This window comes from Carettochelys insculpta, chromosome 9, assembly GCF_033958435.1.
Source record: "Carettochelys insculpta isolate YL-2023 chromosome 9, ASM3395843v1, whole genome shotgun sequence".
Classification (NCBI taxonomy): Eukaryota; Metazoa; Chordata; order Testudines; family Carettochelyidae; genus Carettochelys; species Carettochelys insculpta.
In genome coordinates this window covers 62013497-62038952 of record NC_134145.1, presented here as the reverse complement: position 1 = coordinate 62038952, position 25456 = coordinate 62013497, and the positions used below count along the sequence as shown (strand labels likewise).

Genomic DNA, 25456 nt, shown 5'->3' with positions numbered 1-25456 from the left:
TCCCCATGTACACCAAAGGTACTTCTCCCCCTAAGCAAATTAACAGGACTTCATCCTGGAGTTAATAGACGAAGCTTGTTAACCCCTGGCAAAATAAATGCCACAATAACCCAAGCCAGAACCTTTCATCTGAGCACATCAGAAAGGGAAGGAAACAAGAGACATGCTGAACATATATGTTGTCTTGAACTCCAGTAAGCATAACTCAGGAGCAAGGCCCTGGCCCTGGGAGCCCAGGCCAGTTGCACAGAGGCTCATTAGTTAGCAAAGGAAGTGACACGGGGCTTTTTGCCCAGACCATGCTGATTTCTTCTCTGCCAAGAAGTAACAGTTTCATTAAGCTTTGAAGACTTTTGGTATTGCTTGGAGTAATGAGTGTGCCTACATCCCAGCACATCTTGTTGAACACTGCTCTTATTAATTCTACGTGCAGAGCAGTCCCCAACAAGCAGACTGTTGTGACCTTTCAATGCAACATTTCCCAAGGTCCTTGAGGCCTGCAGGGCAGGCTACACATTTCCCTCACAATACAGTGGGGCAACAAACTCGCTCTCTCTGATGGGCTGAGCAAGAGCCTTCAGGGATGGTAATGTTATTGCACGTTTCCAAGTTTAGTGGTTCTAAGATTCGCTTTGCCGGGGATTTCACTGCAATGAGCTGGGACAGTCCCTGGCTGAGTTGACTTAATTGGGGTCGATCCTGCTTGAAGCTGGGGCTGGACTTGATGACCTCCTGAGGTCCCTTCCAGCCCTAGGGTTCTATGATTCTATGATAACCTGTATTACATTGTGCCATAGAAATGTATCACATTGTTTGGACATTATCCAGTCCAAACAATTCCACATGACTACACATTTTAATGATGTTGTTTCCGTGTTTTCAAGCCAAAATACTTCACAAGTTGCATTCTGCAAAAGTCTGCAGTGCCCCAACCACCACCTGCTTCTATCTCCTCTTCTCGAAACCCTGAAAAGCTGAACATTCCCAATTGCCTTCTCAGCCCCAAATCCTGAAATGTGCTCGTTCTCCCGACGAGCGACAGACCCTGTCCAAAACACAGCCCAAAAAGGTCCCAGACAAAGCACCAAATCCTTCATCAGCCCCAGCCGCAGCTAGTCTCCTTTCTGGTTTCCCTAGTTCAGTGCTTCTCACGCCTCTTTTTTTTTTTTTGAATAAAGTTTCCTTTTAAAAAAAATTATACATACCCCCAGACTTTCCTTTTTTTACCCCTATGGGTATGTGTGCCACAGGTTGAGAAACATGGTCCTAGGGTATTCTGATATCTCGAAACAAGTTCCATTCAAGCTTTCCAGATTACCTTATACTTCTCAGAAGTCAGATTTGTTTTGCATACCACCAAGTTACACCTCACTTAAAAATGACTTGCAAAAACACACCAAAAATATCACAGAAGACGACTACTGAAAACCTGCCGACTTTCTACCATCTCATTATCAAATAGATGGATTGGAATAGAAATATTGCACTGACATTTCAGCCTAAGGCTTAGGAAGCAGTAGAAACAAGTCATTGTCTGAATTAACTTTTAGCTTGTACTGACTTTACTAGTAACATAGAAAGCCGTGCTAGTCTATATACTATCAAAACAAAAAAGCAGTCAAGTAGCACTTTAAAGACTAACAAAATAATTTATTAGGTGAGCTCACCTAATAAATTATTTTGTTAGTCTTGTGCTACTTGACTGCTTTTTTGTTTTGATTTTACTAGTGGTTTTATGTAGCCTGTTGTAAAACTAGGTAAATCTTTAGATGAGCTGATGCACTGGGCCCCCATAGGTGCTCATACCACTGGATGAGAAACACTGCCCTAGTTCATCCAGCTTCTGCCTCGGACAATCACCACCACATCTCTCAACCCTACTGTTTCCTGCTGCCTTTTATAGGAGCATGTCCTGACTCCTCTCAGGTGAGCTCATACCTCAGTCAGTGCTGATATGAGTGCAGGCTATGCTGACCCAGGGCTTTCTATAAAGTCTCCCCTGCCACTGCAGTCTCCTGCACCTTGCAATAAAATACACATTTCAGTGTGTTGAAATTGTACACAGGCTAGAAATTCTGTTTTCCTACCAGCTTTAAAAAACATTAGGAAGACAGACTATTACTGAGAGATACCCTGAGCAGCAAATTTGGCACGTTCAAGCTTCTCACATGGGCTGGACATCATTTGGCTAAACAGCCAAATCTGGGGCACTTACTTGCCCCAGGTGGCAGCTTTTCAGCTTCCCCCCATCACTACTGTAGTTTGAGATTCCAGACATTAAAGAGCCCATCTAGTCAATTCCCCGAGACCATTCGGCTCAGCATATGCTCCATGCTTTGTTCTAGCACTGCTTGGCTTTTCACACCAACAGAGAGCGGTTCATGGCAAATTCAATTTTTATCGGGCCATTTAGCATGAAGTGGCTTCCTCTACCCTTTCAGAAACAGATGTCAACAGGGAAAGTTGGAATGCCACACAACGGAGCCCAAAGCAATCCAGAGTGTAATATTAAAGGCTGGATAGCTACTCCCCAGGGAACTGGAGGAATCCATAACCCCAGGAAATGCACCAATCTATGAATAAAATGTATTTACATTTTGGACCACTGCAAGGCGGGAGGAGCAGAGGCTGTAGCTGCCTCGACCCAGCTGGACTTTGCAAACACACAAGGTAGCAAAAGCACATTGGGGGAATCGTTTGATTTGAGGGACCTGCTGGAAGGAATGAGAGCACAAGCAGAGCTGCAACAACAAAACGTGGGTGAAACGGCTATTACAAATGTTGCCAAAAGAACGCTGCAACTGTGAGGGGGCAGGTTGGCAAAAGGAGGAGTCCCCCCCAGACTCTCACTGTGTCCATGACTATCCCCTGGAATCTCAGGCTGTTTCTCTAGAGCCTTATCTCTGTCCAAACGTGCTGCAGAACCTCCCTCCACCCCTGGCTTCCCCAGCTCTCCAGGCCCTCTACCAGATCGCCTAGCTCAGGTGACGGTTCCAAGGCCGGCTCTCCCTCTGAGCCTCTGCCTCCCTTACACTACCCTGAAGTCCAGCCTTTTTAGTCACTCACTCGTCTCTGAGCCGGGATGCATTCTAACTGCAGCAACCCAGCTGGGCCACACCCTCAACTGGGCCTGGCCCAGCTTCCAAGGGGATCTGGGTGAACTAATTGCTCTTTGGCTCCAGTCATGTAATTTAGGCAATAGATGCTTTGTTTGGGGCAATTTGAGTGGTAGGTCTGCACTCCCTTGCCCAGAGAACACATAGAAGAGGATGTTCTGGTTTCAGTTTAAGAGGAGCATAGTTTAAACCAATTCCTAACCAAGTAAGTCCAGTTTAAACTGAACTATGCGTGTGCATACAGCCTTCTGCGCCGGCCTCACCAAATCAGTTGGACATCAGGCTTTCATGTTAACCAATGTGACTGCCTGGTGTAGACAAACCGTCATGATCTGCCTTAACACAGCTGCACAGAGCTCCCGCTGCTGGTTACTAAATGCACTTATAACTCCCAACCCCAGTCTGGCTGCGCCTACGCTATGGAGCTATTCTGAAATATGGTATTCCAAAACATCTATTTCAAAATACCTTATTTTGAAGAAATGCTGCTCCACACAAAATGCATTTCACAAGAGCACCCAGTGATTTTGAAATAGCGTTTTGGGCGCATAGTGCCTATTTCGAAATAGTGCCATTGGATGCTGTGATGGCTAATTTTGAAATAGCGCCACCTTGGCCTGTTCCAATATAGCTTATTTCAAAACGGGTGCTATTCCGCCTGCAATGAGGTTTACCACTTTCGAAATAATGCACCCACCATTTCCAAGTTATTTTGCGATGCCATGTGAGGCTCAAAAAGTTATTTGGAAACAACAGCTATTATTGCGAAATAACCCTGAAGCGTAGATGGAGTCTCCCTGAGCGTGTTCAGGTTTGTTGCTGAAAACTCAGGCGTAGTGACACTAACGAACCTTTTTCTCAAAACTGCCCTGGTCAAATGGTGGGCAAAGAACCTGTAGAGCTGTCGGGTACAACTTCCCTCTGGGGAGACAGGTGCAAACCCATGCTGCCTCCTGGTGGTTCTGGGAGAAGTTGTGCCGCAGAATGGCATGATTCTCTTCCCAGCAGTTCAGCAAGCAGGGCAGTATACCTATGAGACCCAACTATCAAGACTGTGCTACTTGCTGCCTTCTTTATGCCAGGGCAGCTGGTGGCGTAGTCCGGTTTCCTCCATGACTCTGACTGGTCCTGAACTTTCCTAGCTTGTTACATAGCAGTGAAACAAGACTGCTGTCTTTACCCAAACTTCCCAGTGCTTATTCAAGGTCCCATAATACATATTTGGAATAGCAATGCTATTTTTTATCATCATTTTGAGGCAGCATGCACCCATGTATTCACTCCTTACACACTATGGTAATAATCCTTGCCCAAAATATACTTTATGAGATATCATTCAAAAATTAACCACTCCCTGGTCCATAATGTTATGAAAACATGTCTGTAGTAACGTGTATAAATTCCCCGTAAGTTATGTTTGTAACATATGTTCAAACCTGTGCAGCCCTGACTAGGCAGGACTGGTCTAACAGGTCTTAAACAAAGGAGTGTGTGTTCGTCTCAATTTACAGACAAGATTTAAAGTCGGTCTTTAGACAGCAAGAGGAGAAAGACTGGAGATTAGCAAAATCTGCATTTCAGCAACCAGTGGTGAGCAGAAATGTGTAATGTTTCACCACCAAACACTGCAGCTGTGTCTACACGAGCAAGTTCTTTCGAACGATTTTTCCAAAGAAGGGGGATCTTTTGAAAGATCCCACAAAAAGCATTCTTTCAAAAGTAAATCAAAAGAGCAGTCCTCACGGCACCTGATTTGTCGATCTCCAGCCCATTGTTTCGAAAGAGCGGGAGCTGTGCGGACGCTTTTTTTTGAAAGAGCAGAGCACTCATTTGATCTGCTTTTTTGTGTGTGGACGCACTCTTTCAAAGAAGTTCTTTTGGAAGAGGTCTTCCAGAAGGGTTTCTTTCTAAAGATCTCTGTAGTATAGATATAGCCTGTGTCACCTTCTTTACTGTTTGACTGAATGTTAACTCAGGGTAATCCTCAAGAAAATACATTTCAAAGGGTGACTGAACTATAGAGTTGAGGGGTAAAATACCTCAAGTTCTCTCTCCAGGTAATCCTCTTTTTTCACCAAAGACAAACTACTCCCATTTGAACTTTGGAAGCAGATCCTGGCCTTAGAGTTTGGGCCTCTGAGTACTGAAAACATGTGGTAAGGGACTTTCCTGTGAACCCAGACTAATTTGTTTGGTACTAAGAAGCATTTTATCTTTATTTCTCTTGTTACCACTCTGACTTTAATCCCTTGTACCTGTACTCACTTAAAGCCTCTCTCTTTGTAGTTAACAAACAAAACAGCAGCAAAGTAGCACTGTAAAGACTAACAAAATGATTTATTATGTGATAACATCTTTATCATTTGGACCCACACAGATTTTAACACCAGGCACCCTACCATCAATCTCAGCCTTGAAATTTTTTTGGACCTCTGTACTATGTATCTCTGTCTGGACTGGAAATTCTATAGATCTGAAGAAGTGGGTCTGTCCCACAAAAACCCATCACCTAAGAAATTATTTTGTTACTCTTTAAAGTGTTATGTAACTGCTGTTTTGTTTTGTTAAAATACAGACTAACATGGCTACCTCTCTCTTTGTAGTTAAATATACTTGTTTTATTTTTTAACATTAATGCAGCGTTGTGAATTGCTTGGGTAACTCCATTTATGGTAGCATATTGTTCAATATTGATCTCTTAGGGGGGCAATGGACCTAGTTTACCTGGGCTAACCAGGAGAGGGCTGGACAGTCCAGGACTGAGTAGCTGCGTCTACACGTGCATGCTACTTCGAAGTAGCGGCACCAACTTCGAAATAGCGCCCGTCGCGTCTACACACGTCGGGCGCTATTTCGAAGTTAACTTCAACATTAGGCGGCGAGACGTCGAAGTCGCTAACCTCATGAGGAGATAGGAATAGCACCCTACTTCGACGTTGAACGTCGAAGTAGGGACCGTGTAGACGATCCGCGTCCCGCAACGTCGAAATTGCTGGGTCCTCCATGGCGGCCATCAGCTGGGGGGTTGAGAGATGCTCTCTCTCCAGCCCCTGAGGGTCTCTATGGTCACCGTGGGCAGCAGCCCTTAGCCCAGGGCTTCTGGCTGCTTCTGCGGCAGCTGGGGATCTATGCTGCAGGCACAGGGTCTGCAACCAGTTGTCAGCTCTGTGTATCTTGTGTTGTTTAGTGCAACTGTGTCTGGGAGGGGCCCTTTAAGGGAGCGGCTTGCTGTTGAGTCCGCCCTGTGACCCTGTCTGCAGCTGTGCCTGGCATCCCTATTTCGATGTGTGCTACTTTGACGTGTAGACGTTCCCTCGCTGCACCTATTTCGATGTTGGGCTGAGCAACGTCGAAGTTGAACATCGACGTTGCTGGCCCTGGAGGACGTGTAGACGTTATTCATCGAAATAGCCTATTTCGATGTTGGCTGCACGTGTAGACGTAGCCAGTGTGTGTTGAGGTCTCCCTGCAGGTAGTAATGAAGGCTGGTAGAAACCAGATCATGGCTGGTGTCAGCGGACAGGTTACTGGGTCCAAGTTGCTAGACAAGGGCTGTGGCCATACACAAACACTTAGGGGGTGACAAAGCTACTGTTTGTGAGCAGCCCAGCTTGGAAGCTACATCTGCAAAACAAGGTGAGGGACCCCAGGTTAAAAGCATTGCCACATCTCCTCACTAGTCTGGACTGCACCCCGGCATATTGTATTCATCGTTCAATAACGCCTAGGCACATCAAGTCATGGAAGTTATGCTAGGTGCTACACAAACAGAGAACAGTCCTGTTCTAGTCCTCCCTGTTCCCCATGCTGCTATCATGACATTCATCAGGAAAAGTGATAAGGGGGCGGGAGAGAAGAAGACTTGAACATGAATTGACAATGGGATGTAGTTGGGGAAAAGGCAAGCACCACTTTTGGATGCATTAACAGAAGTATCCCATGTAAGACACAGGCGCTAAATGTCCTAGCCTGTTTTGCTCCTGTAATGCCTTAGCTAGAGTACTGTGTCTAATTCTGGGCACCGTACTTTAGGAAAGAGGTGAATAAATTGGAGAGAGTCCAGGGGAGAGCAACAAAAGACTGAGGGGGAATCTGATAATCTTCAAATATGTGAAGGGCGGTTATAAAGAGGGTGCTGATCAACTGTTCCCCATGTCCAACAAACCAAGAAAAAGGAGTAATAGTCTTAATCAGCGGCAAGGGAGCTTTAGGTTAGATGTTTGTAGGCTTGGAAGGGTTTGACTTTTATCTGTAGATGTCAGTTAGTGACAATTTCACCATATGTGCAGGCACATCAACAAGAAATAGTTCCATCGATAATAGAAACTCCCAGATTGGCGTGCTCAGAAAAGTGCTGTTGGAGGACTTAAGAGTTCAGGTTAAGGATACTTATTTTGTATATCTGACACGTGATACTGACAGTTTAACTTTTTAAAGCTCAGTGTCCGTAGTCAAATAATGTTCGATCCCCCTCCCCCCCGCCATTGTGCGGCTCACCAATCATCTTCCACAATTGTAAACATTTGGAAAGATAAAAATAGAAAGACATGCTCAACCGTAGTTACACCAATGTTTCTCTGCCAAGACTGCTAGAATTCCACTGAAGTCAATGAAATATAATTTTTGGGTAGAAAGTTTGACCAAAAAAAAAGAGTTTCACTGAAAACTTCCATACACAAAATGTGTATTATGATTGAAAACACACAAACCAGAAAAGGAGAATTCTTCCATTTTAAGATGAAAATTTGGGGTGTTCGGAATCTGAAAATTGAAAACAAAATTTGGAAATTCAACTTTCAAATGTTTAATCTGAACATGAGATCTTCATACAAATTGCTTGACTGAAACACCAATTTTCTTTCCAAAAGCCATCTGAAATATTTAAAGCAGCTCTACACTTGGGTATTTAATGAATGCTTGCAACAGTGTTATGTAAGCACAGATTCATTTCTGACAAAAACATTGTAGTTCCATAAGACCTTATTCGTGGCTTTCCTGTGACTCTATATATTGACATATAGGGTGTGTCTACACTAGCCAGCTACTTCGAAGTAGCTGGCACAACATCGAAATAGCATATGTCATGTCTACATGTGCGGTGAGCTACTTCAATGTTAGACAGCGAGACGTCGAAATCGCTATTCCTATCCGAAGATGGGAATAGCGCCCTACTTCGACATTCAACGTCGAAGTAGGGCGTGTGTAGACGATCTGTGTCCCGCTACATCGCAATAGCGGGGTCCTCCATGGCAGCCATCAGCTGAGGGGGTTGAGAGACACTCTGTCCAGCCCCTGCAGGGCTCTATGGTTGCCGCATGCAGCAGCCCTTAACCCAGGGCTTCTGACTGCTGCTGCTGCTGCAGCTGGGGGTCCATGCTGTGTGCACGGGGTCTTTAACCGGTTGTCGGCTCCGTGGACCTCGTGCTGTGCAGGCCGAGTGTGTCTGGGAGTGGCCCTTTAAGGGAGCAGCTTGCTCTTGCCCCAGAAATGCTAGTCCAGCCTGTGACCCCATCGGCAGGCTTTGCTGGCCCCTTATTTCAATGGCGAGTGCTTGTGTGTGTGGACGCTCCCCATTTCCTTCCGGGGCGGCTCCCTTCGATGTCCCCCACCACTGCTTCGACATTGAATGTTGACAGCACCAGCCCCAGAGGATGTGTAGACGATACTCGTCGAAGTAGCCTATTTTGATGTTCTTACTTCGAAATAGGCTACTTCGACATAGTGTGCTAGTGTAGACGTAGCCATAGAGTTAAAAAATAGTATCAGAGCCATATTCTCCATTATGACCCCAAGAGGGAGGCCTTGCTTTTGATGCAGATTATGTCAACTGTGAGTTTTTCCACCAAAAAATTTAACAAAAATATTTAAGCAATATAAAAACATTTTTGAAAATTTTCCTTCATCACAGAACATTTAAAAAAGTTTTGATTTGACTAGAAAAGAGAATTTTGTAGAAGAAAAAAAGGAATAGCAGGAAGGAAACACCTATTTTAATTGAATTGTACTCAAATTGAAACAAAAGTTAATGCACTTTTCTTTTGATGAGAAACAAATGCTTTGGGGGTAAATACAAGTTTTCTTACCAGCCATAGTGCTGATTTTACTGATGATAAAAAGCTTTTCATGGGATACCCACTGGCTGCCATCTTGGGTTTCAAGCATGCAACCCCAGAGCAATCTTTCAGAGGTATAAAGCATTGTTCTTCTGGTAATGAGGATCCAGGTCCTCAATGTTACTTTTAAATTAATTGGAGGTAGGTGCCCAAATACCTTTGGGGATCAGAGTCAAGATCCACAGATCTGCTTAGATCTCACCCTTCTCTCTGTGGGACCCCATTCTTCTCTAGGCTGGGCTACAGGAGTCCTAGCAGACATGGATTTAGAGGCAGGCGACCTAGGCAATCACTTGGGGTACTGGGCTTGCGGGAACAATGGGGTCAGAATGCTGTTTTGGTTGTTAGCAACAAAAGGGAAAATAGAATGTCTGATATAAAATGTTGCCAGTGTTCTTATGTGGATTCATGTTTTGCTAACCTCCTAGAATGTTCAGAACCTTTGTAGAACGTCATGGAACCTTCCAGTCTTTGAAGGCTACATTTTCCATGACCATCCTAGAATGTTGTAAGCCATGCCCTTGTGGGTATAAAAGGGGCAATAATAATGGACAAACCAGATTACTGATTTCACACTTCTGTTCTCAGTTGTGGTTTGGCACACTATCCTGTTCCAAATAAATATAGTAAGCAAGGCATTACAAACTCAGTCGATGGACACCATAATCACTCTTACTTTGATGCACAGCAGCTTTGATTTTATTGTGGCCTACAGAGACCGCACATATGAAGATGCCATCCCTGCTGCCAAAGAAATGACAAACTTAGGAGCTGATCCTGCATTCATAGATAGTTTGGTTATGAGGGCAGAGGTGAGGTGATGAGAAAATTGGAATTAAAATTCAAGAGGGAGTTGTTTTGCTTGCTCATTGACACTGCTCGCTTGTCAATCAAAGAAAGGTTTGGATAAATGAAGCCCTGTGAAAAGACCTGGATGGGATTGTATGACCTCAGTAAGCTGCCAACAGACAGGAAAACACTCTTGAACAATTGTATGGACCTTCACTGGACGCTGACATTTGGAGAATATTTAGCTGTCATTGATGAAGACCTCGATACCAAATTAGATAACACCCATCACATTTTGCAACGTGGAAAGCTTTCTTCGCTCCAAGTTCTCTCGTTCATTCATAATGCAGAGTGGAAGGACACTTTTCCTAATGTGTGGATAGCTTGGAGGATTCTCCTTGCACTGTCGGTCACAGTCACGAGTGAGAGGCACAACTTTTTGAAGCTCAGACTCATTGAAGTATATTTTTGATGGCTGACAGCTGATGAGAGACTGGCATTGCTTGCTATTTTATGGCTTGAAAAGGTGCCCATCTTCAGATCTCTCTGACACCGAGCTTCAGTTCACAAGGGCAAAGGTGAGCAAGGTGACCTTGTGAAATAAAGAGAAGGGTTTAACATTCTAAGGCTGTTACCTACTGTAACATGATTTAATACTAATCCAATGTTGGTGCCCAGTTCAATTTCTTGATGTTAGTACATTTCAGTTATTCCTAAAATTAACAAGTTTCTTTAAGCTTAGAGGAAACAATTTTTATTTGCCTATATACGATATGAATAAATAGAGCTTTGCAGACCCTAGCATGCAAATTTATCCTCTTATATATCAGGGATTAATCAGGGATGCAAATCATTCACCTACGTTGTGAAGTGGGCTACAAAATCACTAAAAAAAAAGGTATTCAAAAGTTTAACAAATCGAGAGATGCCATTTGGTCTGGGACTGGCCCAGGGTCCCATCTTGCCTGAAATCTCTTCTCCATGCCCCCTCCCCCGCCCCAGTGGAACATTCTACCACTTCACTGCTGGCCAACACAATTAGCAGCCAAGTAAATTTATTGCCTCAAGGAAAACACTGATCTCAAGACTCAACAGGTAGCTGTGAAAGCAGCTGGTCCATGTGCTGCTTCCCAGAGCAAAAGGAAGAGAGCTGGGAAGATGGAGGGCTGTCCTTCTGCAAGGAGCTTGCATTCAGGTGGAAGAGAAGTACCATCAAATCAGGGAGAAGTAGAGATTATCTCCATTTTATACCTCGTGGGTATACAAATAAATAAGTAACCATCGGTTCTGCTGTTCAAACTTCTGGACAAGGCAAGAGATGATTACCTTTCCTCCTCCTCCAGATTATTAGATATATGAGGGTTTTTTCCCCACAGGCTCAATATGCTTTATGCAAAAAAAAAATCCTTTTGCTATTTTTAAATATTTTACCTTTTAAATTCTTTTGCAACTCCCTAGTTCTTACATAATATGAATGAGAAAGCAAGATGGGAGCACCTGATTTACCTACTCAGTTCCATTCATTAATCTATGTAGCTCCATTGTGTCCCCTTTCATTCATCTCCACTCTAAATTAAACTCTCCTAACCTTTTCAATCTCTCCTCTTTCCAGGCCTCTAATCATTTTCATTGCCCATCTCTGTACCCTTTCAATTGCTGTTCTATCTCCTGGAGATGATGTGACCAGAAAATAAGACAGTATTCCAGGTAATGCCTTTTCATTGATTTATAGAGCAATATTATAATGTTATTAGGCTTGGACATGTTAGACTTTTATTGGTAAATGTCAGTAAGCATTGATTTCAGTGTACACACATGCAAACTGACAAAAGAGATTTCTATTGATAACTGAAACTTAGTGATATGGAAAATAAGACAAATACTACTTGAGAACTTAGCCTTTGATTGAAGGATGTTTACTCTGGATGTTTTATTACACATGATGTGAATAATGTGTATTTTAATGGTTTTAAAGCTTTATCTTTTTGAAACTCAACAGCTGCTGTTTTTAAATAATACTTCTCTGAACTTTTCTATTCTCTGACCCTTCTGGAATTTCCTGTAACAATGAACATTTAAATAAAAATAAAAATAAAAATAAAAATACTTAAGATCAATATTATCCCTTAGTAATAAAAAATAAAAGTTGAATTCTGCCTAGCCTAGGTAGTATATACATCCCAATGTTCCCTTAGCTACCCTGACCTTCTCTGCAAGTTGAACAAAGGTCTTCACTGAGCTGTCTTCAGTGATGCCCAGATCTTTTCCATGAATTATCATTAATTTAGAAATCAGTAAAGGTGTCTGAAGAATTCAAATTATTCCTTGCAAAGTTTCACTTGCCATCACACCAATCAATAGTCTAGGTTTGTTAAGTTCCTCATCACCTTCCCTAGATCTGACCAAGTGTGTATTTTTGTCACTTTACCTCTTTTCCACTTCCTAATGCACATACACACCACTCTTCTGTTTTATTTCTATTTCATTCACGTTACTGCTCTGGAGGTAACACCTACTGGTTTGCAATCAGCTTAGGCTTCTTTTAAAGATCAGTAAAACAGTTGCTCGCCTCCTTTCCTCCTGGCTCAGCAAGCTAATTCCACCAACTAGTAGAAGTGGTACAAGATGGTGTGACAGCAGGAGTCTTGAGGTAAGCAACTTTGGAAACCTCACTTTCTCCATTCTCCTCGCCAGCTTCCCCATTGCCCCTCTCAAGGAGTCACTGGCATCAGCGGGTGTAAATCAGTGGTCCGACTGGAAGTTTTCTGGGGATGGCATTGTCATTGTTACATGAGTACAAGTCCCCTAGTTGCAACTACACGGCACATAACAGCCATTTTGATTCAGTAGTGTTTTAGAGTCACCTTACACTAGTGCGCACAAAGACCCAAGATTTGAGGAAGTGGCGAATAACGAAAAGCATTGGTCACTGATTCCAAGAATGGATTGTTCTGCAAGCTGGGCGCAAGCAAATATGCATTTTAATATGGCCAAATGTAAGGCCCCACATCTGGGAACATAAAATGTAAGCCGTAATTACAGGATGGGAGATTCTGTCCTGGGAAGCTGTGACTCTAGAAAAAATTTTGGAGTCGTGGTGGAATATCAATGGAGCGTGAGCTTGTGGTGCAATGCTATGGCCCTGTATAAACAGGGGAATAGTAGGTAGGAGGAGAAATGTCATACAACCTCTGTATTCAGAACCGGAGTGAGCAATGCTGGAATACTCTGTTAGTCCTGATGTCTCAATTCAAGAAGGATGTTGGAAAAACTGAAGAGGATCCACAGAAGAGTCAAGTGAATGATTAAAGAGATGGAAGACATGTTTTACAGTGAGACTCAATCTATGCACCTTATCAAAGAGAAGTTTATGGGGTGATTTGATCACCATTTCTAGGCTACGTCTACACGTGAAGCCTACATCGAAATAGCTTATTTCGATGAATAGCGTCTACACGTCCTCCAGGGCTGGCAATGTCGATGTTCAACTTCGACGTTGCGCGGCACCACATCGAAATAGGCGCTGCGAGGGAACGTCTACATGCCAAAGTAGCACACATCGAAATAAGGGTGCCAGGCACAGCTGCAGACAGGGTCACAGGGCGGACTCAACAGCAAGCCGCTCCCTTAAAGGGCCCCTCCCAGACACAGTTGCACTAAACAACACAAAATACACAGAGCTGACAACTGGTTGCAGACCCTGTGCCTGCAGCATGCATCCCCAGCTGCCGCAGAAGCAGCCAGAAGCCCTGGGCTAAGGGCTGCTGCACACGGTGACCATAGAGCCCCGCAGGGGCTCGAGAGAGAGCGTCTCTCAACCCCTCAGCTGATGGTCGCCATGGCGGACCCCGCTATTTCGAAGTTGCGGGACGCGCAACGACTACACGGTCCCTACTTTGACGTTGAACGTCGAAGTTAACTTCGAAATAGCGCCCGGCGCATGTAGCCGTGACGTGCGCTATTTTGAAGTTAGTGCCGCTACTTCGAAGTAGCGTGCACGTGTAGACACGGCTATAAATACTCAGAGTTGAAGAACAGAAGGCTCAGCAACCTAGCATAAAAGGTAAAGAGGGCTCTCTCACTCTTCAGCCGTGTCTACACGTGCACGCTACTTCGAAGTAGCGGCACTAACTTCGAAATAGCGCCCGTCACGGCTACACGCGCCGGGCGCTATTTCGAAGTTAACTTCGACATTAGGCGGCGAGACGTCGAAGTCGCTAACCCCATGAGGGGATAGGAATAGCGCCCTACTTCGACGTTCAACGTCGAAGTAGGGACCGTGTAGTCGTTGCGCGTCCCGCAACTTCGAAATAGCGGGGTCCGCCATGGCGGCCATCAGCTGAGGGGTTGAGAGATGCTCTCTCTCCAGCCCCTGTGGGGCTCTATGGTCACCGTGGGCAGCAGCCGTTAGCCCAGGGCTTCTGGCTGCCGCTGCGGCAGCTGGGGATCCATGCTGCAGGCACAGGGTCTGCAACCAGTTGTCGGCTCTGTGGATCTTGTGTTGTTTAGTGCAACTGTGTCTGGGAGGGGCCCTTTAAGGGAGCGGCTTGCTGTTGAGTCCGCCCTGTGACCCTGTTTGCAGCTGTGCCTGGCACCCTTATTTCGATGTGTGCTACTTTGGCGTGTAGACGTTCCCTCGCAGCGCCTATTTCAATGTGGTGCCGCGCAACGTCGAAGTTGAACATCGACGTTGCCAGCCCTGGAGGACGTGTAGACGTTACTCATCGAAATAGCCTATTTCGATGTTGGCTTCACATGTAGACGTAGCCTCCAGGAGCAGCCTGGAAAAGTGGGAGCGGCCTTCCAAAAGAGAGGGGTGAGCAGGGCCAAATCCCTTATTGGATGTGATAGACTCATCATCACAGAACACGCACTTTCACCAAGACCTGATGTTGCAGCAACTTCCACCTTAGTTTTTCCACAACCATCTTTGGCCAGGAATTGAAATTAGCAGGGGTGTTTGAAAATGACTAAACAGGTAAAACTGAAAGCAACTAGTTGACCACTAGGAAAAGATGGGGGCAGGGGTACAGGAAAACCCCTGAGATGGCACATACTGGGGTGATGTGGCATCCAGGTAGGTCACTAAGTGAACCCTATCCCTGTAAGGGTCTGAAAGTCCAAAGCACGAAGAGTTTTGCCCCCATCTCCACCCACTCTTTCACAAAGAGTCTCTCTCCTCTTATTCTGCACACCTGCTGGGCTCTGCATTTACCCATCCCAGGCTACTGTCAGTAGCTCCCCAGCTGGGATGCCTTTGAGTTGGGCTACCTGCTCTTTCTGGAACAACTGTGCCCCCAGCCTTCCTACCCGGTCTTCCTGGTCCACTACCTGCCTTGCGTTTCTTCTGATTCATCACTCTTTCTAACCCATAGCAAAGGTGTAATATGTTGGAGGTAACTGAATAGGTCCTAGACTGCATGTGGAGCACTTCCCATACCTTGGGAGTCATCTTTCCACTAAAGTCAACATTGATGAAGATATCCAGCATTGTCCTGAGTCATGCAAGCTCTGCTTTCATCTGCCTGAGACAAAGGGTCTTTTAGAACTGGGACATATATGCCAGGACAAAGCTCCTTGTATACCGTGCAGTGGTTATTCTAACACTATTGTATGCAGGTGAAACCTGGACAGCATACAAGTGTCATTTGAAGGCATCTGAACAATATCATCAACACTGCCTCACAAGAATCCTAAATATGTCTTGGGAGGATAGGCGCAGGAACACAAGTGTCCTGGAAGAACTGAACATGACCAGCATTAAAGCCATTATCATTCACCAACAACTTCCGTGGACTGGTCACATGGTTCAAATGTCTGATCCGCACCTCCCAAACCAGATTCGGTTTTCTGAATTGGAGGAAGAACAGAGGAATGCTGGAGGGGTGGGGGTGTCACCAAAAGCAATATAAGGACACGCTAAAGGCACACATGAAAAAGTGCAGCATCGGTGCTGACCCTTGGGAGAACCTTGTCCAGGACTGTCCCCAGTGGAGACCAGTAAGCCGGACAGGGGTGGCACAGTTTGAGAGGTCTCATTGCAGCATTGAAGAGAAGAGGTGGAGGAGAAGAAAAGAATAGCAAAAACTGCCCTGTGCCCCTCCAATGGTTACCACCACCTGCCCCTGCTACAATGAGATCTGCAGCTGCAGAATTGGGCTGGCCAAACAGTGAGGTGACATGAAAACATTCTATTCGTTAACAAGTGACCTCCCAGAAAGGCTGCCTAGCCCTTCAAAGAGACAGTTGCCTTATTAAAAGGATGTGTTTCAGAAGCCACTTTAAAAAGGGATTGGGGGAAGACAGCCAGGGCCCTGCACCTTTACCACCCTGCACATGGGACTGCAGAAGGTACTGGGGCTGATGTGGGTCCTCTGCAGGATGATTCCCATAAATGAGAGTTGCTAAGCTTTTCAGACTGGCAGCATGCTTGCCACTATCATACGCATTGTTCAACCTGTTGGCATTGATACGGGGTCTGGCTGGCATTCAGGTGTATTGGACTGACTATATTTATTATATAGATATACCTCAGAACAGCTCAGGTGGCTGGTTACATGTGGTCCTTCGCCTAGCTAATGTGTCACTGCTTTTTAAAAATAAACAAATGCAACCACATACCAACCTCCAGTGCGGAGAGCAGACAGGCCTGCCTGGATACAGCTGGAATAAGGCTGCATGTGAAACTGTAGCAGTCATGGCACATTGTCATGCTGGGCACATTCTCCTCACAGTCAGATGAGCATTTCTCCTCATACACCTTTCATTTACCTCAGCAACTCTGAGTTATTCAGGACCACCCACTGTTTCCTCTTGTATTATCTGCCTACCTGTGTCCACAGATGCTGGCAGCTGTCCGCGCCTCTGTGCTATGGACAATACAGATCTTTCATAGCAGAGGTGGTTGCTATGGATGCAGGCAAACCATTGTGTCCTGGGGGTCGAGAAGCCGTAAATGAAGGTGCTTTTCCAGCACGTAACTAAATATTGCCTTTTCCTCGCACAGTCCAGGCTGTCATCACTTACCCTAAACACACTGGCTGCTACTCACATGGCAGATACGCTTGGATCTGCAAGAAACACACTAGACTATTTGAGAGAAATTCTTACATCATCTTTTTCTTTTGCGTGTTTGTATGGGAAAGAGGGTAATTGGGTCTCTTAATTAATGAAAACATATTTACTGTCTCTCATATTCACTCTGTCTTCCTCACTAGCCCCTTAGCCCCTCCCACCCCTTAGCTAATACGTTCTGCACCAGATACGAGCTTGTGAATTTACGAAGTACTTGCTGCCTTCAAAGTGGTTGTTCAGTTTCATTCTTATTGGAATTTATGATAAAAATGGATTGCACTTTATTTGTCATATTGCTGCCAGAAGGCCTGGTGCTGCAGACCTTTAGCAGCAAAATTCCGCCTCCACCAAAAGTTTTGTCTGAATATGGCCTAAAGAATTGAGCACACTTTGTGTTTATTTATATCTGCCAAAAAAAGGGCCACACAGTAACACTCATAGTCATGCTGAATAACACACTGTTTTCAGTGGGATTTCTACAGGAGTCAGGTACTATGTGTGAGTAAAGGGACTGAATTCTGACCCAAAGTTATTAGCTAGTTGTACACTAATCACAGGAAACGGATAGTGTTACCCCTTTGGACCCGAACGGTGAGCCACTATTTTGGAATCTTGTGAGCTGTTAGGGGAAGGAATTCAAGTATTTCTTAATGCAATTCTGTTAAATTACACAGAAGTGCTGCTTCCCTGGACAGAGCAGGACCACACAGCTCACAGCCCAAGCCTCCTTCTAGCCAGCACTTTGCCCTAAAAGCCCCCTTTGCTTTTCCTCAGGGTCATGCTACAAGTCCTCTGAGTGTTCTTTGCTGTCTTCCGGGTGCACTTTGTTGGCATGTCTGCTCCTTGTCTCTCACATGCACACAGCTCCCTCAGACAAAATCCAGCCCCCCGCATTCGCATTCAGATACCAGAGAATCCTTGGCCACTCAAGTGACTTAACTTCTACTCCACCTGCACATAAGGCCCATTTTTTATGGTAGCTTATGTTGTTTCAGCTATCAATTCCATGAAAGAGCTTAACCACTTCCTACATTTATCCGGAATGAAGGGTGGCTACTCCATCCACTCACGGCAACAAGGTTTCAGCCAGCCCCTGGCATAAAAACGCTGTATGTTGTTACAGGATTGCTAGATGCCACTTAAAACACACTCCTAGCTGCAATCAGATTCTGACATGAGGGTCAGAATCTGCTCTCAGTTACTTCAGCATAATTCCACATGCAGTGTAATTACTCCAGATTTATGCCAGCAAAGAGTTCAGAAAGTGTCCCCTATTAATTAATGATTCCTACACACTAATCAAGAGTTTACTACCTGTGATCCCTGTTTAGTGCTAATTACTCAAGTGAAATTCCACTAAAAGCAATGTTGCACAGAGCCACCTGTAATAGGTAATGAGATGGTGAGTTACATATTTCAGCCTCTTGTGGTACGAGTCCACTTAAGGACCAAAGAATTGCAAACCTTCGTCAAGATTTCTGTAATCTACTGGTATTTCATTAGGATACATCTATGTTATTAAAACACAGCAAACGTATTAACCCCAAAGTCGTTGATCCCCTGCTGTCTATTTCCAAGGTGCAGTCCAGACCAGCAAGGGGACGTGTGACCCTTGCCCCTCAACCAGGGTTGTGTTCCAATGCCTTGCTGCTGTAACTCTCACCCAGGCTTTTCACAAACAGCCTGCCTGCATGTAAGTCACACCATGAGTGTCTGTTTTTGGCCACAGTGCTGATTCAGTAGCTCTCATTACAGCAGGCTGTCTGCAGATGCCAGCTATACTCAGGATCCCATCAGCTTTGGTAAGTACCTGCAGGATGACCCCAACACACCACCAGCCCCAAATTCTGTCTCCAAAATATGTGTGTTCTGTACCATGCAGCCTTCCACTGGACAGTTCAGATATTAAAAGTCTATTTTCCCTGAAAGGGAACAATCTACAACTTGTCACTAAATTCATTTTGTTTAAAGAACAAAAAAAATATGTATTTAACTCCAAAAAGATGGTTTTCAAGTGAGTACAAGTAGGAAGACATTAAAATCAGAAACGGTTAAAGGAAAAATAAAGACAAAATGTTTCCAGGTATTAAAACTTTAGAACTTAGGCTTGGTTGAAGGTAAAATTCTTCCCACCTGCTCCCAAAAGCATTACTGGCCCAGCTGCAGGTCAGGATCCTTCCCACAGTCAAAGAGCTTGATTTTTTTGTGTTCTTAGTTTCAAGAGAGATGGCTAGTGAGAGATAAGGCAGGGTCTTTTTGTCCATCTTACAAGTCAGCCATCCTTTGAAAGGCATTTTCCTGAGAGTAGTTGCTTGAGCAGAGGCCACAGAGGCATAGGCGCTGGTGAGGGAGAGGGTTCTGCTGTTTGCTCAGATGCAGACCATTTTGTTCCTTCTCCCTTTCCTTGCCAAAGAGCCGCCAATTAACAGGTGAGGCCTCATCAACTCTGGTAACATCTGTCTAGAGCATCAACTTGTCCTCTGTCATTGAGAAACTGGTTTACCTTCCCCTAAGACTTATCTGGTAAACACTCTTCAGTCTTGATTTTCACATCCATTCATAAGTTTACATATAAAAGGTGCTACGTCCACTTCTCTAAGGTATTATTGACCAGCAAGTTGTTACTTTTCAAAGGCCACCTTACTAAGTATATTTTATGGACAGATTATTGCAACGGTTTGTCGGGGGTGAATTCAGGATTATATTCCACTAGATATTTCTTGCACTGTTTTCATTTGCGCAGGAACTAGGCAACTCTCTGTGGCTCCCACTCTTTCATTTTGTTTCAAGCCCATCTGAGCATGTGCACTAGAAGTCCAAAAGCTCTTGATATCCATGTCAACGTGGCAAAGAGGGGTAGAAATGATGAACTTCTGTAATTTAAATCTGGGGGCGGGCGAGGAAGCCTTTTTTTCTGTGTTTGTGTGTGGTGCGTGCTGGCACAACTGTCAAAGGTAGCAAGGAATTGCCATATATACCACTGCAAGCCAACCTAAATGATTTAAGACACGGTGATTTTGCCAGGGAAATGTTAAAGACAGAGTCTAACCCTTCAATCTAACCAAGGGGCCTTCTAAAAGCTTTAAGCTAGATGTTGACTCAGCATGTCAGTGCCAAGGAGATCCACTGACCCTGAGTTCAGTCCTGAGAAACTGAGAAATGTTCTTTTTAATGTCTATTCAATACATACAGCAGCCCTCTCTCTCCATGGGCTGAACAATCCTCTTCAAGTCCATTACGGCACATTCTCACACACTGACAACATGTCCTGAGACAACAGTGGCTGTGGGATGAGTTTAACCCTTGAGGAAAGGATGTAAATCTTTATAACTCAGAGCCTTTTGCTCCTGGAAGTCCTTGAAAATCAGAAGGCTATTTGAATTGGTGGGGATATGCCACTGTTAGTTGCATCCCAGACCAGGGTGATCTCTGTCAATTAAGACCTGGCCGAGCCAACAGAGAGCGACTTTATGACCTCCTCAGTTGATATAAAACAGCTAGTCCTGTTTTGCTGGCCTGGGTACTTTGGTACTCTCAGGACTGACTCCATAAATCCTGCAAAATAACGTAGATGAGCCTAATAATAGCACTCTGGAGACATAATGGATCTGTGCTGGGATTAGCCCAAAGCAGAGCTCTGGTTATTTGGGATGTTGCCATGATTCTCAGTATAAGAATGTTCTAGACTGTACCAATAACCAGCTTTCAAAGCACTTACCCAAGTTGAGGAGTGTAGTGGAGTGGCTTCCCTCATTGGCAAAGAAAGGGTTAAAAAGCAGCTCTAAGGAGGCTGCACAATGGGCAGCCAATCAGAGAGAGGCTGCAAGGAGCAGCCAATCAGGGCAAAGCAAGCCCTATACAAAGAGAGGGGCAGGACAGAAGAGTCAGTTCTCTGTTGGGAGCCCAGGAAGAAAGGGCTGAGTCCCCGAAGGGCAGGATCTGTGGGAGTGAGAAGAAGCTCCAGGCTGACCAGTGCCAAACTGAGGCCCTGAGACAAGGGCACTGGAGGTGCCAGGGTGGAAAGAGACAGCAGTGCTGGAGGAGAGACAGTGGTGACTGCCGATGATGGGATACCTGGATCAGGACCCACATCGCAGGTAGCCCTGATCCCCACCACCATGCCTCCACTTGCCACTGAGAGGAGTGGCCAGTGCAAGGACAGCAGTTTTCCACTGAGACAAGTGTCTAGATGCTGGACAGCAGTTGGCCATGAGGCAAGTGGCTGGACATTGGACTGCTGTTCCCCTGGAAGAGGGAGAGAACTCAGAGGGGCATGGCTGGAGGGGTGTGTCTTGAAGAGGATGCCACGATCCTTGAGGTGCCATTGGTCCAGGAGTGGAGGTGATGTCAGGCAAGACGCCACCTGAAGATGGCGCACTCAAATGTGGAGCTAGTTCCCCAGGATAACCAGCAGGAGGCGTCAGAGTAGCAAGCGAACGCCATTAAAAGGAGACTAGCCCAAAGTGCAGTGATGTCAATGGGAGGCTTTCCATCGACTCAGATGGGTGGGGTCCAGCCCTACATGAGAAAGATCCCAGTTTATTATTTATTGATTGTACCACCTAAGGGTCCTGACTGAGACTGATGGCGCCTGGCTCTGTATGCACCTGAAAGAACTTAATTTAAATCAACTGGACTGTGAAGGAAGGCTCACGATCACTGTTTTAGAGATGGGGAACTGATGCACAGAGAGAATAAAGGTACATTCGCATGTCCAGCTGGAGGTATGATCCACAACTTGAGGAGACACCCGCACTCTAGCTCTCATGGCAACAGCTCACTCAAAACAGAAGGTAGTTGTGGTGAGAGGAGCGAGCTGCCTTTTGTTCATGCCTGTCAGAGACACCAGACGTGTATACAATGTGGTGAGCTCCCCGTACCACTCCCGCTGCTCGAGTTGCACTTTATTTTCCAGTACAATAGTTAAGATCAATGACTATCTTTCTTCAAGCCAGGAATTCCACCACCAGCTCCAAGTGGAGACATTTCCTGACTGGCTTCCCCTAGGCCACCTGGGGAGTCTCTTGCAGAGACAGTAACTGAAGCTACATTGCCTTGGGGCTTGTCTACACAGGAGTTATATTGGTATTTGATTAGGTGTGAATTTAAAACAGCAATAGTTATAGTGATAGAGCACCCTACAGAGACACTCTTACTGCAGAGTCACAGGGCCTTTTCCTGGTTCAACAGCAATTTAAGTTAAACCAGACAACGTCATTCTTACCCCAGTCTGACTATATGGGTTTAATTAGACCAGCATAAACTCCTGAGTAGACAAGACTTGCCTTAATCACAAGACATCATCATCACCACCACCACCACCACAGCAAGCATGGGTTCAGCGCCGACTGGTGTCTGATGCCTCTCTCACTATTTCCTTCCATAGTAACAGAGGCAGCCGCGCTAGTCTCTGCACTATCAAAACAAAAAGCAGTCAGGTAGCACTTTAAAGACTAGCAAAATAGTTTACTAGGTGAGCTTTCGTGGGACAGACCCACTTCTTCAGACCATAGCCGTACCAGAACAGACTCAGTATTTAAGGCACAGAGAACCAAAAACAGTAAGCAAGGAGGACACATCAGAAAAAGATAATCAAGGTGAGCAAATCAGAGAGTGGAGGAAGGTCAAGAATTAGATAAAGCCAAGTGTGCAGACAAGCCCCTACAGTGACTCAGAAAGTTCCCATCCCGGTTTAAACCATGTGTTAATGTGCTGAATTTGAACATAAAAGCCAGCTCAGCTGTTTCTCTTTGAAGAATGGTGCGAAAGTTTTTTTTTCTAGTATTACATATACCTTTAGGTCATTAATAGAATGCCCCATTCCATTAAAATGTTGACAAACTGGTTTGTGAATCTGCAGTGTTTTGATGTCTGTTTTGTGCCCATTAACCCTTTATCTAAGCGAGTTAGAAGTCTGTCCAATATGTGTGTTACTGAAAAAAAACTTTCGCACCGTTCTTCAAAGAGAAACAGCTGAGCTGGCTTTTATATTCAAATTCAGCACATTAACACATGGTTTAAACCGGGATGGGAACTTTCTGAGTCACTATAGGGGCTTGTCTGCACACTTGGCTTTATCTAATTCTTGACCTTCCTCCACTCTCTGATTTGCTCACCTTGACCATCTTTTTCTGATGTGTCCTCCTTGCTTACTGTTTGTGGTTCTCTGTGTCTTAAATATTGAGTCTGTTCTGGTCTGGCTATGGTCTGAAGAAGTGGGTCTGTCCCACAAAAGCTCATCACCTAATAGACTATTTTGCTAGTCTTTGAAGTTCTGCTTGACTGCTTTTTATCTCCTTCCATCTTTCCCTGTCCAGTGCACAGTGGCTTAGTTTCTGCAGGCTAGCTCTGCACCAATCTGCTATATCATCTACCCATTCTCTGTGGGGTCTGCCTCCCCATTCGAACCATCCTTTATGCTGAATACCAAGATCTTGGCTTTTCGTTCATCATTCATGCTGCAAATGTGACCAAATAGCTGTGATTTGTAATGTATAACCTTCTGCTGTAGGTTCTCTTTCAGCTGTGTCTTGTTGTTGTCCTTCTGCATCCTGTTCTCAGGATCTTTCTGTGACAACTACACTCAGATGCCAATATTCTTCTCTTCGAATCTTTCGTTACCACTCATGTCTCACATCTGTACAACATGCTCCTGAATACACACATTTTCAAGATGCTCAGCTTTGTTCCTAACCTAATCACTTTCTTTTTCCAGATCTTATCCATCGCCTTCAAACTTGCTCCTGCTTTCGCTATTCTAATCGCTATTTCCTTCTTACAGCATAATGTAGGCCACAAGTTAAATATTTTCTTAAATGTCCCAGACCTGCAACATGACCCAAACCCACTTTCCCTCCACGAAACATTGATGTACAACAACCACTTGAAGACGACAACAGCCAAAGTGAGAACTTGCACAACTTATTTAACAAACTAGCTGTCTGAAACCTGGGGAGTGAGCCCCCAGACGATTAGAACTATTAGACAACAGAGTACTGTGCTTCTGTGTGGCATCACTTGTCATTGACAAAATGGGTCTTTGCCCACGAAAGCTTATACTCCAAAATATCTGTTAGTCTATAAGGTGCCACAAGACTTCTTGTTGTTTATCACTTGTCATTGTTACCAAGACACTACATGCAACTATGTTGGCACAAATTCCAATACTTATTAACGTAGCACTGCCCACTATTCAGCATTCGGGAGTCTCCATTATGATCCTGGCCAAGATCCATGAGATCAACTACTTGCCTTTACACTTAGACCTCTTTGACCTCCTGCCAGTTTGCCTGTCTTCTAGATGCTCTTGAGGGTCACTTATGCCACCAGGGGACATGCCAGTGGAATCTGTGTGGCATAACAAGCGGCCAGCAACAACAGTCATTACTCCCTCTCTTGTCACCGACTCAACTGGACTGCCAAGGCAGCTGTGATCATCTTTGAACCAATTTCAAACAGACTGGGGTAATTGTGCAGCACTCTCTTCAAACGGGGTTCCTCTGATGACCTCCAACGTAGATGCCATCAACATGCAACTGTTGCATAGCCGTGATGAGGGCCTGCTGCCTCAATTCAGCAGTGGGCTTCTGGCTCCTCACATGGCCAGTGACAATGCTATCCAGTGGTGGGACCCATACAGAGAGACCACAAGACCCACCTCAGACAAGTTGCTTTTCACAGCCAGAAGGGATCGTTGTATTCACCGAGCCGGACCTCCTGTACAATGCAGGCTGAAACTCACCCAAAATAATCCCTGGAGTAGATTTTTAACAAAACACATCCCATCTTGGTTTAAAAATTGTCAGCGATGGAGAACCCACCATGTTCCTGGGTAAATTGTTCAGGTGGTTAATCATCTTCTTCTGCTTCTTCTCCTTGTCATAGACTAGATGTTTTTTTTTTCATAACCATGCACAAGCGATGGATCTTTCTGTCATTGTTAAAAAATTTACACTTTCCACTGGTTTCTGGTTTCCTGTTGTCCTAGCTTCTAAGGTTTTCTCTACCTTCTTAGTCTTGTAGGCTCGGATCACCAAGGTTTTGAGTAGATGCCTAGCAAGCATTAATTTCAATGCTACTTAGATGCCTGAACATTCTGAACCTTCGTCCTCTTATGGATTTTGTAGCAAGCTGGACCTACCTTCAAAAGGCATGTCACTGAATTCTATAGTGGATTCTATAGTATGCTATTATTATTTATAATAATAAACATCCTTTTAGTTAATTCTATAGTAAATTAAATACTAGCAGCCCCTGGTTTGCTTGTTTCTTATTTTAAGCTCACTGTATTTCATGCAGTACGTACATTCTTACTTTTTACAGTGTCAAAGCATTTTGTATTAAGAATGTGTAAGCGCAGCAAAG

The 25456-nt window shown here is 44.7% G+C and overlaps 1 long non-coding RNA gene across 1 annotated transcript in view; it reads right to left on the bottom strand.

The window, feature by feature from the left end:
• Positions 1 to 9998: 9998 nt before the first annotated feature.
• LOC142018001 (uncharacterized) overlaps positions 9999 to 25456 on the bottom strand; it is a 126681-nt gene continuing 111223 nt past the window's right edge. The window contains exon 4 of the long non-coding RNA XR_012646646.1: positions 9999 to 10610. This is a non-coding gene — a long non-coding RNA (uncharacterized LOC142018001). The remainder of the gene's footprint in view (positions 10611 to 25456) is intronic.